The sequence below is a fragment of the Eptatretus burgeri genome, chromosome 6 (genome assembly GCF_056783735.1).
Source record: "Eptatretus burgeri isolate ZD-2024b chromosome 6, Ebu_testis_v1, whole genome shotgun sequence".
NCBI lineage: Eukaryota > Metazoa > Chordata > Myxini > Myxiniformes > Myxinidae > Eptatretus > Eptatretus burgeri.
Window position 1 is genome coordinate 55571554 of NC_140966.1, and position 19126 is coordinate 55590679.

Here is a 19126-nt window from a genome sequence, read left to right on the forward strand (position 1 = left end):
ACACTTATTCTCACGGTGCCCTGGCATTTCACGATGCACGCCACTGAACCATATGCGTGCACACTGAGAAGCAAACCGTACTGAACTTAATGCCGAGAACAGCTTGAACTTTCTTAACTCGATCTCGTTGTTTAGATTCACCAGATTTCTGCCTCACCCATCGGCGGTTGGGAACTGGGTGGCAGGTATTACAGCTTTTTTTGTGCTTTTCCTTCCTCACCTGTCAAGACACCTGTCAAGACGTGAGAATACAGGCGATGCTGGCACGATGCCTCGGCGCTGCGTGTGCTCGCTCCACCACACAATGGCGCATTGAGCAATGTTGTGATAAAGCGAAGTTGTAACATAATTAACTGTGCAACCGCCCAGAAAAGAAAACGCTCGAGGCTTGGATTTGATGACGCGATGCCGCAAAGTTCTGCGGCTTGCGATGGGTGTAAGAGGAACATTGAGGGTTCGTCCTGGTCCAGAGTTTCACCATTTATAAAGAGGTCGCTGAACCCAAACATTTAATTTGACATGGCCCACACACCGTGATCCACACTCCCCACCCTTGCCCATAACTCAGTGAATGGCAACTTCATGATACAAACTAGAACGGGCACTCGGTAGAGCGCATCCCTCCGCCAGGCTGAAAGTTCACGTTTTGTCGCCCACTGATCGGCCCGATCTGGATCCGGACCTTAACCAGGATCTAATGAGCTTGTTCTTGTCACCTACCCAACTAATCCACGAAGTTTTGTCATAAGTCGTCCACAACTTTATGAGATATCGTGCTATATATCGTTTTTGGCCCCATTTCTCAATGGTGAAGAATCACTTAAAAAAAACCTAAAGATCATAGAACATGATACCCCACGCAGTGTTCTTGTATATACTTCAATTTTCATAAAATAACGATTTTTACACATTAATTGCCGACTACGAGTATACTCATTGTGCTGGCTGGACCAGATTTGCCACTACGACTATTCTTGTATAAAAGATTACGCCATTGTATTGTAACCAGAATATGTTGCCGTGCCAGGTAACGCAACAAACGATCTGCTAGCAGTTCGGTTAACATAATTTGATGTAATAATAATCATCATCATCATCATTTTCGGTCTCCATGAGAAGTTTTGCCACTTCATCTGCATTCGTACATGCCATTTAATGACAAGTGTCAAAAAATAAACAAGTGTGGTACTCAGTACACGATCTACCATTAGCAATGACATAATACCAATGTCGATTCCGTGCTAAAAATAGTGCTTCCAGATAGCTCGTATCTAGCATACGGAATTGAAAATGTTGTCCCACTCACTGGCTGCTATGAGTTTTCTCATAACGTGGGGGTTTTCCCAGCAATGGATAAGACTTAGATTTGCTCATGAAAGGGGAAAAATTGAAAATATAGTACTGGAAATGCACATGCATACTTGGCTTGCAAATGGGAGTGATGTATACTGTAAGAGTTGGCAGTCTATATCCTGGAATGGCCTAAGTGTCCCGATTCTTGAATAAGAATGCTCCAGGCAGTTTAACCATCACTTGCATAGGTCGAAGTCACTTCTACTTTATAAAAACATTCCAAAAGCGTCGGCAAAAAACCGTGCCTTGTCCACATAACCACACGTTCCGTCAGACCGGGGAAGCGCCCGCTCACCCTCTGCAGCGGAGATGACACAGCACACGGGCGGAGCATGAACATGCATGAGGAAAAACATGAATACACATGAGGAAAGACATGCGTGGAACATGATATACATTTTACATTCAAATTGGTTACATCACACTCCGGCTATTTCTTTTATAAACCACTGCAGCAATTGATTGAGCAAAGAGAATTACATGAACACGAGAACCAGGAAAGCCACCTTGGCTCGAAGCATTGTCAAATTGTTATTGGACATTATCATAATATAATGGGCGTCAGCCTGGAACTTATAACACACTTTTCTCTGAACATATTCTGTTCATACTTCCGAAATCTTCACATTATGTGTTCCATGTATTTACGCAGGTGATAGTGGATTCAAAAAAAATCTAATATAGATAGAATTTTCAGAGGAAATTGATGACGTCACAATCAGCAGCATTTGGCGGCAAACCGACGGCTTGGTCTCGGACGACTTGCTTTACTTAACTAAGTCCATGAGTTCAGGACTTTTGTTCAACTCAGCAGGTCAGGTCAGGTATGGGAGCATGTGCCAGAACAGCACGTCGCTGCGTCCACTTTCCGCCGGTACTCCAGGGGCCTCCGTCTGGCCATCCCCCAGGCAGATGCCAGGCCCATCCCCATCTCCTTGAGATGATGGTCAACCTGTTGCAACCATGAGGCACGTGGTCGACCCACTGGCCTCCTCCACTCATGAGACTCCCTCGCTGAGAGAATCTGGTGAGCAGGATCAGAGTCAGGAAAATTAGCCACATGTCCATACAGCCGCAACTGATGCTCACGGACTATGCAGGTAACAAATCTCATCCGAGTCTCTCTCAGCAACCACTCGTTGGACACAAAATCCGACCAGCGATAGCCAAGGATTCTCCGAAGAGACCTGGTACCAAAGGAATTAAGTCTCCGTCTCAGATCCTTGGTCAGAGTCCAAGTCTCACACCCATAAAGCAAGACTGGAAGTACCAAGGACCTGAAGACTCGGACTTTCGTCCTCCCGCACAGGTACCGGCAGTGCCACACCCCATGATCCAGTGAATCCATGACTCCCCAGGCCTGACCCAGACGTCTATTGACCTCTGACTCGCAGCCAGCAGAGACATGAATATCACTGCCAAGGTAAGTGAATCTCTCCACGACCTCAACATCCTCACCACAAACAGACACAGACAGGACAGCAGCATCCAAGATGTCACCGAAAGCCTGGATCTTAGTTTTGACCCAAGAAACCCGTAATCCCAACGGCTCCGACTCCTCATTCAGCACCTCGAGGGCCCCCAAGAGGATGTCTAAAGTCTCCGCAAAGATGACTGCATCATCTGCAAAGTCAAGGTCCGAGATCTTGACATTCCCAAATGACGCACCGCAACTTGATCTCTCTGACATCCTCCCTAGAATCCAGTCCATACAAGTGCTGAAAAGTGTGGGGGCAAGTACACATCCCTGACGAACTCCAGTAACAACTGGAAATAAGTCAGAGATGGTACCACCACACTTCACAGCACTCTCAGTACCAGAGTAGAGTTCAGACATCAGATCGATCAGTTTTGGTGGCACCCCACGAAGACCAAGAATCCTCCAGAGGACATCCCGATTCACTGAATCGAACGCTTTACAGAGATCAACATAGGCTGCAAGCAGCCCCTGCCGAAACTCTCTTCTGCGTTCGGTGAGGACACGAAGTGCAAGGATACGGTCAATCGTTGACCTCTTTGGTGTAAAGCCTGACTGCTCTGGACGCTGGTGCTCAAGCAGATGGTGGCGAACCCTATCGAGAATTATCCGAGCAAAGACCTTGCCCGGCACTGAGAGCAGCGTCACCCCTCGGTAGTTGTTGCAGTCTTGGCGATCACCCTTCCCTTTCCAGAGAGGGACAACAAGGCCCCTCTTCCAGTCAGTTGGGATGATGCCTGTGTTCCAGGCAGAGCACAAAACTGCATGCAACGACACGAGTGCAGCATTTCCACCAGCCTTGAGAAGTTCGGCATGGATGCCACAGATCCCTGGAGCTTTGCCCCGTTTCAACTGGTTCACCGCAGCCCGTGTTTCCACAAGCGTAGGTGGACCACAGTTGATTCGAGGGTCAGCAACAGGGATTGTAACACCCTTGACGTCCAACTCGACAGTTGGGGGATCAGCCTGGTACAACCGCTCAAAGTAACCGGCCCAGTGGGCCTTCACTTCAGACTCCTCTGTCAAGAGCCTACCACTCTCTGCTCGAACTGTAGTGCTCCGAGGGATGGGCTTGGATGAACGTAATGCGCGAATTCCCCTGTAAGCGGGACGAGAATCACCTGTCCACAGGTGATGCTCTACCCCTCACAGATTCCTCGCACATAGGCCTCCTTGTCCACCCTCAGTGCACGTACAGTTTTACGCCTCAGCTCCCTGAACAGCTCAGCTCTGCCATTCAGCCTGGCCCTGCGACTCTGGTCAATGGTATCCAGTGTCCCTTGAGAGACAAAATTCTTCTTTGCCCTGCGGTGAGCTCCAAGGCATCCACCGGCAACATCAAGGACGGTGGTCTTGAAGGGGCTCCACAACTCTTCAGGACCCCCCAAAGCACCCAGACCCCCCAAGTGTCCACTCAGCCTGTTCGCAAACTCCTCAGCTAATCTCTCATCCCTGAGCTTGGCAACATCCAGCCTCGGCTGGGATGGTACCATTCTCCAGGATTTAAGGTGCAGCTTTAGAGTTGCTACAACAAGCCTGTGGTCAGTATTGAGGAACTGAGCACTCCGGTAGACCCTGCAGTTCTGGATCATCCTCCAATGACCGTCAATGAGGACATGGTCAATCTCCTTTGCCACACCGTCAGTGTTGGAATACCAAGTCCAGCGATGAGCTTGTGGGCGCTGAAACCATGAACCAGCCACCCTAAGTCCATGACTTCTTGCAAAGTCAAGGAACTTAGTGCCATTCTGGTTCATAGTTCCTGACCCATGGGGACCAACACACACCTCATAACCGTCCCTATCAGTTCCAGTCGATGCATTGAAATCCCCCAAGACTAGAAGTGTATCTCGTCTGGGGCACTGATCAACCACAGACTCGAGTGTGGCGTAGAATGCATCCTTCACGGTGAGATCACTCGCCTCAGTCGGAGCATAAACAGAGACCAGGGAAATGACACCTAAGGAGTGACGAATCCTTAATCTCATAATACGCTCGTTGACCGGTGTTCCCTCAATTATCATTGGGGTCAGCTTATTGGACACAGCTACAGCAACTCCTTGGGTATGGTAACCATCAGAGCGACCAGACCAATAGTAGGTGTAACCACCCACCATTATCTCGCCGCAATCCGGTCTCCGAACCTCAGAGAGAGCTGCAATCCCGATGTCCAAACGCTTGAGCTCAGATGATAACACAGACAGGTGATCATCCTCTCTTAGGGATAGGACATTCCAGGCACCCACCCGAAGGGACCGCCTCAGGTTAACCCAAGGAGACCGCCGTCTGGTGGACGACACCTCAGCACCACTCCGACGCACTCTCCCGCAATCTGACCCAGGGATGTTACCCCGTGGTTTCCCTCCTATCAAAGATTAGGGGTCCCGAAGGCTTTGCCCCAATCCCGTCATCCGGTGAGCTGCCCTGTGAAGGGAAGCTGCACAGGAGGTACTCCCACGGAGTGGGTTTTCAGATTTTTTTGCGTTTTTGCGTTTTGCGGAATGAAGGTTTTTATGGTGGCCGGAGTGCAAATCCTGCCACCAACCTCCTAATAAGAAGTGACCCAACTGCAGGAGGATGTCCGCAGACACAGTTGGGCACTAGATATGGATGGCCGTTGGCTCACAAGGAGCTCCTCCGCCCTTTGCGTTTACTCAGCATTTACGACTTTTATCCTGCCATGTTTTTAATCTGTTCATGGAGGTAATATAGAAACGATGGATATGTCAAATCGGTCGTGTTACTCATCCGGCACGATGTGTCAAGGCCAACAATCTAAAGCGACCGGGCTCAAACGCTACCATGGGCACCCACACACGCCACCAATATGAACTGAGCTGTTGAATGCGGCGCAAAACATCCAAAGAAACTACCGTAAGCGAGTATTGTGATCCGTCCTGTCCCCCATACCTGTCGTAGACGGGTATCTGCTAGTTATCAAAAATGTTGAACATTTGTCAAAAATGAATAAACTGGCGACATAGTACATCATATATATATATATATATATATATATATATATATATATATATATATATATATATATATATATATATATATATATATATATATATATAGAACATCGACATAGTACATACTGGCTAACGGATCGGGACATAATGGAAAATAACATGACAATATGAAATTCACAATCAATACAAACGCAATGAAGGAATTCACTCTTCCCCAAGGGTATAAGCAGAACGCCCTCAGTTATGGGTTCCAGGTAGAAATCGGGCTTCCTGTCCTTCATGGTGGAGATTCACACATTTCAAACCTGACGTCTGGGCTGGGCAATGTCTCATTCATGCGTCCATAGGTCCAGTTGTTCCTGTGCGCATCCACCTTCAGCAGAACGATGTCACTGACACAAAGGTTGCGTTTCTTGACTTGCCACCGCATACAGGGCAGCAGGTTTGGAAGATATTCTTTGCGCTATCGTGGCCAGAAGATATGCGCCAAATGGTGTACATGTCGCCAATGATAGCCGAATATGTCTGGAGGACGACCGAAATCGCCTGGTGGTGCACGAAGAGACGTTGTCTTCATGGTAAGTATTGCCGCAGGGGTCAAGATTTCTGGCACATCTGGATCTGAAGACACCGGTACAAGTGGAAGAGCTTTGACAAGAGCGAAATACCTCCACAAGGAAGGTAGTAAGGAGTTTGTGGGTTAAAGAAACTTTTGTCTCCAAGAGATCGCATTGAGGATTCCACGACAGAAAACAATCATTCGTTCTTACACTCCAACCATATGCAACAAGTAGGGATGAGGGGGGGGGTGAACTTCCACTTTGAGAAACGTGTGAATCGTTGTGTTCGCAATGAACATTCATGATTGGTAGCTAATCTGGCTATCAAACACAACTCTGGATTGTTAACCAACTCTACATCTGGCAAAGTGGGTTTAATGGGTAGTTCGGAATCCCAGAGAAATCGCAGGAAGTCTCGGTGATCCTCACGCACATAGAAACCATGGAACATTTGCTTTAGGTTTGCCATACTGACCATGGGTTGCTGTCTGAAGCATACTATAGCTCGAGGAGATGATTGAGGAGGTCTGGACCAGGAAGTAGTACTTTATTTATCGAGACATCACGAAAGGTAGCACTGCTGTCGAACACCACACGAATATTGTCAGGTTTGTGTGGATGGAATAGAGCAAAATGAGGAAGATATCATGGTGGTCGTTTTGTCTCTGTTCCTGGTTCAAGAGGCTCAGCATGTCCTTTGGAAAAGAGTTTAGCCATGAAGTCTACGTACTGCTGTTTAAGAGCTGGTTTCTTATCCAGAAGCTTGAAAGGGGACTTTAACCAGTTGATTGCAAGGGGTCAATTGTCTGGAAGTTTTACGTCATCTCTGAGGGGTAATGGAGTGACCCAATTGTCATTGTCATTCCTGATGAATCCGTCCTCCATGATCGCGAGAAAACAGTTGTCTTCTACAGAGTAACCCAGCTTGTCATCATTCGTTGTTCACTAAAATACGTCACTGCCGATCCCATCGTCATCGGTTCTGTGGTTGCAGGATCTCATGAAGAGCTGACCTGAAGGTACCTGATGATGTGGCAGGATGACGTCCTTGATGGTGACACGATTAGGGCATGGCGAGTAGACTGATAGTCTTCTATTGTTGAGAATATGGGTATGATGGACTTCCACTCGGTCAGGACTATGGACACCATCCAGCCATACATCACCAATTATCACCCATCCAAGGTCCATACACCATACCAATGGAGCATTAGGTGGTCCATTCCGAGATTCTTAACTTAACCTTAAGTAGCTGAGGAGCATGTCGTCCAATTAACAGCAAGATGGTCGCTTCTGGGTCAGGGTCGGGAAACATTTGAGCGATAGGACGAATATGTGAGTGGAGTCCTGCGACCTCCGGTGTTGGAATCTTGGAGGAATTACAAGGAATATTATTACACTTGGTGAGTACTGGGAGCGGCAGATGGACGATTCCATCGAATGATTTCATGACTAGATTCCTGACACATCTACCAATGGTTGCCGTCGTTCTAGAGCAGGTTTTGAGTTCACAGGAGACTGGATTATTTGGTACATTGAAGTAGTCAAAGAGTTATCTGTGACCCAGAGACCGATTTGACTGGTCATCCAACACAGAATAAGTTTTCAGAAAGTTTTCAGGATTACCAGCGATAAATACCTTCACAAAACAGATTTTGGAACAGGACCTTCCTCTGGATCCACTACTAGCACAAACATCCATACACCTGTTAATCACCGAGGGTTGCTCCTCACAATGCTTTCGAAGCCCATCTCACATTGTTGGGGTTGGAAGAGTCCCCTGATAAATGGTCTTCCTGCCGGTCCATCGAGGGCATCACAACTGGCATCATGAACGGCTGAGCAATGACGGTTGCTGTCGCAGTGAGAACAACGTAATTTCACTTGACATTCCTTGGCTGAATGATTCGTTGAAAGAGCACATCTGGTACATATTTTCCGTTGGTTAAGAAAGATGAGTCTGGATTGCGATGTTTTTGTTTTGAATATTCCGCAATGTGCAAGAGGATGTTTTGTCCTGTGAATAGGGCAGAATTGTTGTTGATCTTCAATTCGACGATGAGTGTGCTGTTTTTCAGAAGGCGACGCGACTGCTGTGGTTGCTGGGGAATTTGGTTACACTTGGTGGTTTGTACTGGGAATTTAGTTACATTCGGTGGTTTGGCTGTGCTGGGTACTTTGGTTATGTTGGTAATTTAGTTATGCTGGGTAGTTTGGTTATACTGGGGATTTGGTTACACTTGGTGGTTTGGCTCTGATGGTCATTTGGTTATGCTGCGAATTTTGTTCTGCTAAGTGGTTTGCCATTTCCTTCCCAGCCATCAGTCAGGGCAATATAATTTTTAATTTGTTCATGGTGCCAGTGATAACCTGCCTACTCTTTATGATAGACGTCATGGTATCTTTAACATCTACGAATAACCAGTGCTGACATTTGGCTTAACCTCCTCTTGATAGATGGTGCACACATTGTTGTATCTCCGTGCCAGTGAAACATCAAGGTGACTGTTTATCGGTAGGTCGAGATTCGTACCCAGGCGAGACAGCTCAAATACAAATGTGCATACCTCCAAGCTATCCTGCTCTCCTGGGTGGTTTGTATATCTAATCCATGCCATGCTGGGTGGTATACGCTGGTGCCTTGCTGGGTGGTATATGCTGGTGCCTTGCTGCCACCATGCCTTGCTGGGTGGTGTATCCTGGTGCCTTGCTACTGCTATGCCATGCTGGGTGGTATATGCTGGTGTCTTGCTACCGCTATGTCATGCTGAGTGGTATATGCTGGTGCCTTGCTACTGATATGCCATGCTGGGTGGTATTTGTATGAGCATGCCATGCTGGGTGGTATATGCTGGTGCTTTGCTACTGCTATGCCATGCTGGGTGGTATATGCTGGTGCCTTGCTACCGCTATATCATGCTGGGTAGTATATGCTGGTGCCTTGCTACCGCCATGCCATGCTGGTGCCATGCTGAGTGGTATTTGTATAAGCATGCTGTGCTAGGTGGTATGTGCTGGTGTCATGCTGAGTGGTATTTGTATATCCATGTCATGCTTGGCGCTATGTACTGGTGTCATGCTGCGTGGTAATTGTATCAGTACGCCATGCTGGGTGGTTTGTATGCTGGGTTGTTTGTGTGTGTATATATATATATATATATATATATATATATATATATATATATATATATATATATATATATATATATATATATATATATATATATACATATACATATACATACGTACATATTCTGGGTGGTTTCTATAACAACCACCCAACATAACCAAACAACCCAGCATAACCAAACCACCCAGCATAACCAAACCACCCAGTAGAACCAAACAACCCAGCAGAACCAAACAACCCAGCATCACCAAACAACACAGCAGAACCAAAACACCCATCATTATCAAACAACCCAGCATAACCATAGCACCCATCATAACCAAACTACCCTGCATAACTCTTGCTAAATGACTACTTCGGCATCACCAACACTCTGTAAAGAGTATGGTACACTGATCATGATCATACATGCAAGGATATGCACAAGGAACTTTGGTGGAGGAGGCCATTTGGTCCATCATGCCTGTGCTGCACCAACCCCCAGTAACCATCACCAATCCACATACAAGATAGCTACCAGTTCTACCAATATCCCCACACCCCTCTATCTCCTATGCATTCCGGTACCTATCCAATTCGCATTTAAATTTATCGACTCCCTTCACTGCCACTACCTTTCTGGGGAGATCATTCGATGTATTAACCACTCTGGCTGAAAGACCCCTGCCTTAAAACTGTTCTCACTTTCATCGCTTTTACCCTCAGGCTGTGGCCACTGGTCTTAACACCGGTCATTCTGCTGAAACACTGTCCATTTTCATCATGGTGATATCTCCATTGTATGCCCTGTTTGACAGATTGTAAGTCCTTGCAGAAATAACTTTGATGATAACTATCTTATCAACAAACTTGTGTCTTCAACTTTTGTGTCATTGGTACGAGCACTTTCAAAAAGTTATACGAAGCAGGAACCACAGTAGTCCAAGAGACACCAACACATTAAAATTTTTGATTTTTCAACTTATAAGTACCTTTATTTTGTATGGAATACATTTCTAACTAATATCATTTACTCGTGAATTAAAAAAATGAAATTTAAAGTTGGCATGTCTCAGACTATTGTAAGTGTGGAATTTTATGAATGGCCCACACATCTGCAGAGTGACACGGATTTACACAAAACGGTCACAAAAAGAATGGAAGGTAAAGAACAAGGTGTGTGAGGATTGTAGACAATCCTTAAAGCCCAAGCTTCACCCATAGCTTGGGCAGGGCGGGGTGAATGCATTGCTGCGGGAGTGTACATGTCATAAGTTGGACAAATAAAACATTCTCAATACATATGCTATTGTTAAAATTAAATCCCTTCAATATCCCGCACTGTTTTTGAACAGCACCTGCCACAGCAGTCAGCACCTGGAATCCAGCCAAACATGAAGAGGTAGGAGGGTTGGATGTAGTGAGGATTATTCTCCAGATTGGTGAGAAACCTGCTTGAATTAAGGACTCAGCACCATTATACACTGGCGGGTGTTGGTATTCAACAATGAATACAGTATAATCTGGATAATAAGCGTATGTGCCTATTTTTAGATTTAGTGAAGCACATGCAGGCTTATTTTCCATTTGCATTTCCATTCAAAAAGCCTGACATATGCGCTTATTACCTTCGCCGAAGGAGAGAGTATTGCATTTGGGTCCTTTTGTTTGTTACTTGCAAAATCGAAGATTTTTTTGAAACCTGGCACACAGCAAGTACTCCTCATAGGGAATGAGCGATCTTTTTATGACGTCATTGGTGCCTTCGTTATGACATCATAGTTGCATGTGTAGAATGCTACATCCAATCAGTATGAAAATTTTTGAAGGTCATCAAGGGATAAAATGGTCCACAAAGATTTTTTTGATGATGTCATCGGCAGCCATATTGTTTTTCAAAAGAAATGCCTTCAAAAATCTTCTCTAAAATGGCTTAATAGATCAAGGCGAAATGTTACACGTATGACCGCCTATCCATGAGGAACAATAGGTTCACACATATTATGTCATAGGTCACATGGTTTGGCAGCCTAGTTGGATTTACCCTAAAACATGTAAAAATCTTCTCCTGAACGGTTTGACAGATTGAGGGTAAACTTCACACAACTCTTCCCCAAGGCATGCATGTATAACTTTGTTCAGGAATAATTTATGTCACATGGTTTGGCAGCCATATTGGATTTAATAGAAATGTTAAATAATGTTTTCTCTGGAATGATGCAATCAATCGATATAAAACTTCACAATTCTGATCGAGTAGAGATGGGAAACAGATGTTTTAAATTTCAACTTGATTGGCCACATGGTCTGGCAGCCAGAATTATTTATTTTATTTTGATCTGCATAATTTTTTTTTTGAATAAGGCTCACTTGGCAGTGCCTGGATGGGTTTGAGGGTGGAGGAGTAGCAGCTGAAATGCGAATCCTTTCCAGGTTCCTTCTGATGACTTCATCTTTGCTTTTTTCTTGTTTTGGTTCCTTCTGATTACTCCAATGCAGGACTGTACCTATTTGGTCTTCCATTTGATTTGAACTTATTTTATTTTAATCCCATTCCGAATTCAATTGAATAACAATTTTAAAAAAAGATGTCAGGGATCAGGGTCAGTTGTCTTATCAAAACGGGACGTCTTGGTACCCGGTCATCACTGCCAGCCGTTCAAGTGGCAGTTCTAATTATCTCTTATTAATTACGTAACACACCAGTACACAAACACCACACAAGATACACCAAACAAAACTACACAAACACCACACAAAACAAGTCCTGGCAAGGGTCTGCAATCTCTGATTGCTCTTTTTCTTATTTTCCATATGCGCTTATATTCAAAATTACATGACGTGCTTATAATGGTAAATGTTCTTCAGATTGGGTGCATAGATGTCAGTTTTTGCATCATTGCAATTTTAAAATATCCGTACCTCAGAAACAATTTCTTAATACACTTTCTTTCAGTCCTCGAGCACGTATCCGTTTAAACTTTGCAACAAGTTTGTTTTCCATGTCTGGGTAAAAGGCCCATCTTCTGCTCCCGATCTTCCTCGAACCTTTCAGACTCTGAACAATTATTTCCTAATTCTTCATCATTTACATCAAAGTCCTCGTGTTAAATCCGAATTTTTTACATGTCTGTTACTGGTTCTTACAAGAGTTGGCTCAATCTTCTTTTCACAGGTGTACGATCGATGCTTCACTGCCATGTCCATTTTGATCGTGATGAAAAACGTTGTTTTACGACTCCATCATAAAGGATTGCAAATCACCTCTTTACGACCCTTGTCGTAAAACACCCCTTTACGACCCTTGTCATAAAACACCCCTTTACGACCCTTGTCGTAAAACACCCCTTTACGACCCTTGACATAAGTAGAGGATAAATGGGGTTCTGAGGCAGCCATTCAAATGAATGGGGGAAAAGGGAAAAACTTTCTAACTTAAGCCCCAAAAGCCCAAAATAGGAGACTCATTTATCTCCTTCCCTCCCATACAAGCAAATGTAAAATTGAGACCGACTCAAGCCCCAAAAGCCTAAAATAGGAGACTGATTTTCTCCCCACCTATTCCCTTCCCTCCCATACAAGCAGATGTAAAAGTAAGACTACTTTTCTCCCCCTCCCATACAAGCAAATGTAAAATTGAGACCGATTTCCTCCCCCTCCCATAAAAGCAAATGTAAAATTGAGACTTACTGATTAAAGCACTTCTTTCCTTTCATGTTTTCATTCCACTCAAAGAGCGAACCAATGAATATTTGTCCATGTTCTACTTTAGAGAATAAATTAATTTTCCTATTACATTCATCACCATCGAGTATATTCACAAAGATTGCTTTGGAACTTGGTTCTTGGTTTATGTGTCTTTGTTGGCAGAGATGAAATGATAAACTTCTCTTCATGCTCTTGTTTGACCACCTCCTGAGCCACATATCATTTTGAGATTGTAGTAAATTGTTTTTCCATTGTACAATTGATAACCATCAAAGTTTTCAGTCCATTCAAGGATACTTATTTTTTTTCTTTACATCCTCCAACTTATTTGTAATTAAATTTATTCGCTTATTTGTTTGATCTACTTTTCCCCGGTTATTTCTTTAATAAGACTTATTTGATATTTATCACATTCTTTATGTTTTCCATTTAAGTACCAAGGTTATTGCTTGGTTCTATCATTTATAAATCAGTAAAAAGACAACAGTAGCCTGTTAAAATTCCCAACCCAATATCTTAACACTTATACTTATAACCATAAGGGAGACTATTGATTCCATTCTCTAAAATATATCGTTTATCTTCAAAAGCTCCTAATGCTTTCTTATTTATCTCTTCTGTCTATAAATTGATGTTTATAACTTCTTATTGTATTCATTTTTCTGTACTCTTCCTTCTTTAAGGTTAAACAGTTGTAATAATGTTAAAAGTTTATAGTTTTCTTGATTATATTTTTCTTTATTCCCTTTAGCTTCTTATCACACCTTTCAATGTTATTATTATCAATAAACGTAAAAGCATAAGACTTTGATCTCAATCCTATAAATTCACTCATGACCTTCCCACCCAATGCATCTTTAAATTTACCAATAACCTTTTTATTCTTTGATGAAAACAACACATCACCTGACTTACAATTACTTGTATCATATATATATCAATATTATCCATCATATCCTCATATACATCACTTGTCTTAATTTCTAATATAAAACTATCTGTATCCATATATAACAATGACACATTATTCTTATACTTTGATTTTAAATTATTATCGTAATAGTCATTCATGAACGACTGACAAGTCAAGAATTGATATTCCTATATAAATAGGTTTATCCATTTTAATACTCTTTTGTTTTTTCAAATGAATAGCACAAAAGTTCTCTGAAAACACCTCCGCTCGTTTTAAACTTGGTCTATTAATTAACTTTGAAGCCTATTTCCAAGACGGAGCAAGTCTTTTGTTTTGTCGATTCCTAACATTTTCCATAGTCTTTCTAAATACAGCATTATTCATTAATTTATAAAAGTCCTTCTCAAAATCTGTTTTTGCTTCTGTTCTCCTTTTTGTATTAAAATCAATATACTTCTTTAACCAATGACTTTGTTTAAATTTCAAGATCCGATGAATTTTCCTCACTCTCAACCCAGAAGATAAATATTGTCTCAAGTTCCTATGATGCAAAACATAACTTTCTTTATCATTTATTGTAGTAAGTAGTTTTTCTGGAGATTTACCTTTTGTATTGAATGACTGTTGGTAATCACTTAACCATTCATTTCTTGGACTTTCTTTATCAGGGGCAAAAGGTGGGTCTTTATGTTTGTGATGAAGTTCTTCTGGATATTTTAAATCGACCTCAAAATAATATCCAACTTCAGATTCATCAAATTCTTTTTGAGAGGAGACAACAATGTCTTGTAACCGGGCATAGTGGCGTGCGCCTGTAATCTGGCTATTCGGAGGCTTGGGTTGGAGGATCGCTTGAGGACGGGCACTCTGTGCTGGGCCGTGCTATGAGAGGGTGTAGGGCAGCCCGGAATCATGGCGAAACCCAATCCTTATCCCTGTTTCATAAGAGGCGACCAGGGTTGCGTCAGGAAGGGCATCCAGCATAAAACCTCTGCCAAATCAGTATGCGGATCATAATGGATGATCTGCTGTGACGACCCCTAACGGGAGCAGCCGAAAGAAGAACAACACAAAAATGTCTTGTAAAACATTTTCATAATGTTTTTCTTTAACCCATTTAAGTTTTCCATGAGGTTAAGATTGAGACATAGCCCACCCATACAAATTGTTAGCATCAAAATACATCAGGTAAGAGTTGTCCTCACACTTATAATCAGGAAGATATTTGTTATTTGCTTTAGCATATCTCTTGGAACATACTTGAGATATTCTTCCTCTTTTAGCCTTCTCTATCATTAAAAGCATATCTATATCACTGATTAATTCCAAATTTTGTTTTGTCATTTTTAACATGGCACACCAAGCCAAACCCGGGGCTGTGTAATAGTGAACGGGGTCTAATCCACAAGAATTTTTATTATGACAGACTGTTCTAAAAGTTTCAAACACATCAACCAATAACAATACATCAGTTTTAAGATACAAATCATGATATTCTCCAAGATTCTTTATATTAAACTTCTCTCAAACCTTTATAGCTTGTGAATAATCTTGATCAGAAATATGAGTTTTATTCAACTTTCCCTTGAAGGAAGTTGTGTTTCTTTAAACTTCTCAAATGAATCCATATAGTCATACGGATATACAGTAGACTAGGCGTAAGTCGGCAGCGTGTAACTCGTCACTTCGCCTAAGTCGGCAGCATCAAAAAGTCCTGAATTTATCTCATCTTAAGTCCCTATGAATAAAGGGTCATCCCTCTGTAAGTCGTCATCTCTAAGTCGTCACTTCGTCTAAGTCGTCAGATGTTGTCCGTTCCCACGTAATGGAAACTCAAGTAAATTACCACTCCTAACTCATCACATGGAACTGCTGCCTCGTGAGAATCCCGATTTCATGGAATCATGATGCTCGCTCATTGGTTTACACCGCCAGTGATAGGCTATTTATAACTGCGTACACACGTTGATCACACGGCAGGCAGGACAATGGCGACTAAGCATAAGCTTACAACTAAAACCTACCAAGAAAAATACGGCATTATCCAGTTTTGCGAGGCAAACCCACTGATGAAGAAAACAGCCATAGCTGAGAAGTTGGACATCAAACAGCAGACATTGAACGATATCTTGAAGAATAGGGGCACGATGTTTGGACAAGTGGAGAAGATCACGAGGCCGGTGGTAAGTGTGAAACGCGTGAGATGTGTGTCCTTTGAGGATGTCGATGACGCGCTCATCATCTGGTTTTGGCAAATGTCGGCTCAGCCAAATATTCGGTTGGACGGTGAAATGTTGCTGCTGAAGGCACGTAAATTTGCTGCGGACCTCAGGCATGATGATGCCGAGACCTTGCCGATGCACTGGATAGACAGATTCAAAGTGAGGTGGGGAATCGGCAAGGTCAAGAAGTGCGGCGAATCAGGCAGCATGGATTCGGCAGTGGTGCACCACTGGAAGGATGGCAAATTGAAAGACATCTTGGAAAGGTATCAGCCTCGGGATGTGTACAATGCCGATGAGACTGTGCTTTTCTGGCAGATGCTGCCAGAAAAGTCTCTGGGGTTCGTTGGTCAATCCCATCATGGTGATAAGCAGGCGAAGTTGTTGTCTTGCAGTTGTTCATTATCTTTACTTTTGATAAACTGATTCATGAATTCCATCTTTGCTTGACCACTTTCCAACTCACCAATGAACCCCCACCTATGCCCCGAGGATTGTGTTTTCCTTTTGGTACAACAGCCGGCTCTCACACATACGTGTCCAGGCCACGCGCGACTTCATCCTTCACCCCACAGTCATCATGAATGTTCGCATCCGCGTAAGTCGTCACATTTCTAAGTCGTCACTTTTTTTTCGGTCCCGATGGTGACGACTTGCGCCTAGTCTATTGTATTGCCTTTTGTGATAAGAGATCAATCTCTTCTTGATTTGAGAAATGTGATTTAAGATTCGGTAAGTTTTTAATATTTGATGCTAAGTTAGATAATGGACAAGCCATAAACTTGAATGTGTCAAGAAATCTGATATGGGTTATGGGGGATGTATGAATGAGATATATTTTTGATCTGTGTTAGGAATGACAGAAATATCTCCAGATGTCTTTGAAAGTTAATTTATAAATAGATGTGTATCATAGTGAGCGTTGTTGTGAAGAAAGACAGGAATAAAGTTTGGAGGCTTGTAATTAAGATTACAACGGGAATGAGCTGGACCTCTATATTTGCCAGTAGATGACAGTGATCCCTAACCTTGACCTCTCCCTCAATTTTCTCCTCACAAATATGACAGATACTGTTCTTTCTAAATTCCCTTTTCTCTTCCTTTGTTCATGACATTGGTTTATAGGTTTTAAGGCCTAAGTCACATTTGTTCTATGGTGAGGATACGGCGGCCGTACGCCCTCTGAATTGACAGAAACATGTGGCAGCCGCAGAGTTTCTGCGGTGGCCTCAGGGTGGCCCTACGCCGTTTGGCTATCTCTTACAGGCCGTAGGGGTCGCCGTGGAATTATAACGTGGAGTTATAACTTTTTTCATTTCTACGTTCGCCGTAACAATTCGACAAGCCGAAAAAAAAAAAATTGGTAAACAAAAAATAAAAATTAACCCATTCGTTACCGTCCGTCTGACTGCACGTTCACATTAGGGCCCCCCTGCGGTCATCTTGCGGGCACCTTGAGGCTACCTTGCGTCTGCCTTGAAAATTATATGGCCGCCACAGGGCCCCCTTAAGGTCACCGTGCGACATCAAATCAAAGACCGTACGGCAACCCCACGTTTTCGGTCTCCACAATTTCTAAATACGCCGTGCGGCTCCCCGAAATATAAAAACATATGTGACTGCTACATTGTGTGACCATGGAAATACTGCGGCCGCCGTATAATTGCTAGTGGCCGTAGATTTTGGAGACCCCACGGCCGCCGTGGCAAATGTGACTTTGGCCTAACCATTGTTTTTCTTAGTCTTATACAGTCTTTTTCCAATTATCTTACAAACCCCTCTGAGGCATCTTCTCCTCTATAAAGTTCTAACTTGTTGTATTCATCACCAACAGATGATTTGATATAATATCAGAAACCACAAGGAGTATGTTTTTGATATTTATTTGTGTACGATTTATTTGGATTTGGAGAAACAGTATCTATCTTTTCAAGGATACTTTCAAAATCAGCATATATCACAAACGGAAGTTTTATAGATTTGTTAAAATCTTTGAATGATATGTTTGAACCTGCTTTTGGTAAATTGATTACGGTTGATTTATGATTACTACAATATTTCGAATGTTGATTTAATCGTTCTTTTGTATGAAAGGAGTTGAGACATCTCTTACAAGGATACGTTTTACATTTTCTCTTGTTTTGTTGTGATTTGGTTAATCTTGACAAATTTCTGATGAAAGTATAATGTGATTTTTTCCTTTGAAGTAAAGTAGAGAAGGTCAATGTGTGTTTCATCATTTTTATAGTTGTTTGAAAATTTTAATATCTGAACTTTGTTAATCCATATACATTAACACATAGATTATTCATTTTCTCAAATTTAGGAATATCTCTCAATGACATTGGAAACTTTAAATCTTTAACATTTAATGTATTCTCGTATTTCTTATAATGCTCAACCCTTTCAGGATTCCATTGTGGAGGATGTAAGTGAGCAAGAACAGACCATAGAAAACATTTATTATCTTTGTTTTGAATATTAACAACCGCTTTCTTTAGCTTTATATCTTTTGGAAAATCAATATAAGAAGAAGCTTGAAGAGGATTTGATTTTAAGATGTGTAAATCTAAAAAGATTATTTTTGTAATAGTAAATCCACTACCAACTACAGTGTTATCAACATCTTGTTCTTGTCTCTGGAGTTCATCGTAAACATCACATCTTACAAAATCTTGAAATGATGAGATAAAATGAGGGTTTGTCCGCATATAGGGAGTAGTTTCATCACCTTCTCTTACCATATTCAATTTTACTCCCATATACAACTTAAAAGTTTTCATTTCACTTAATGTGTTTTTAATTATCA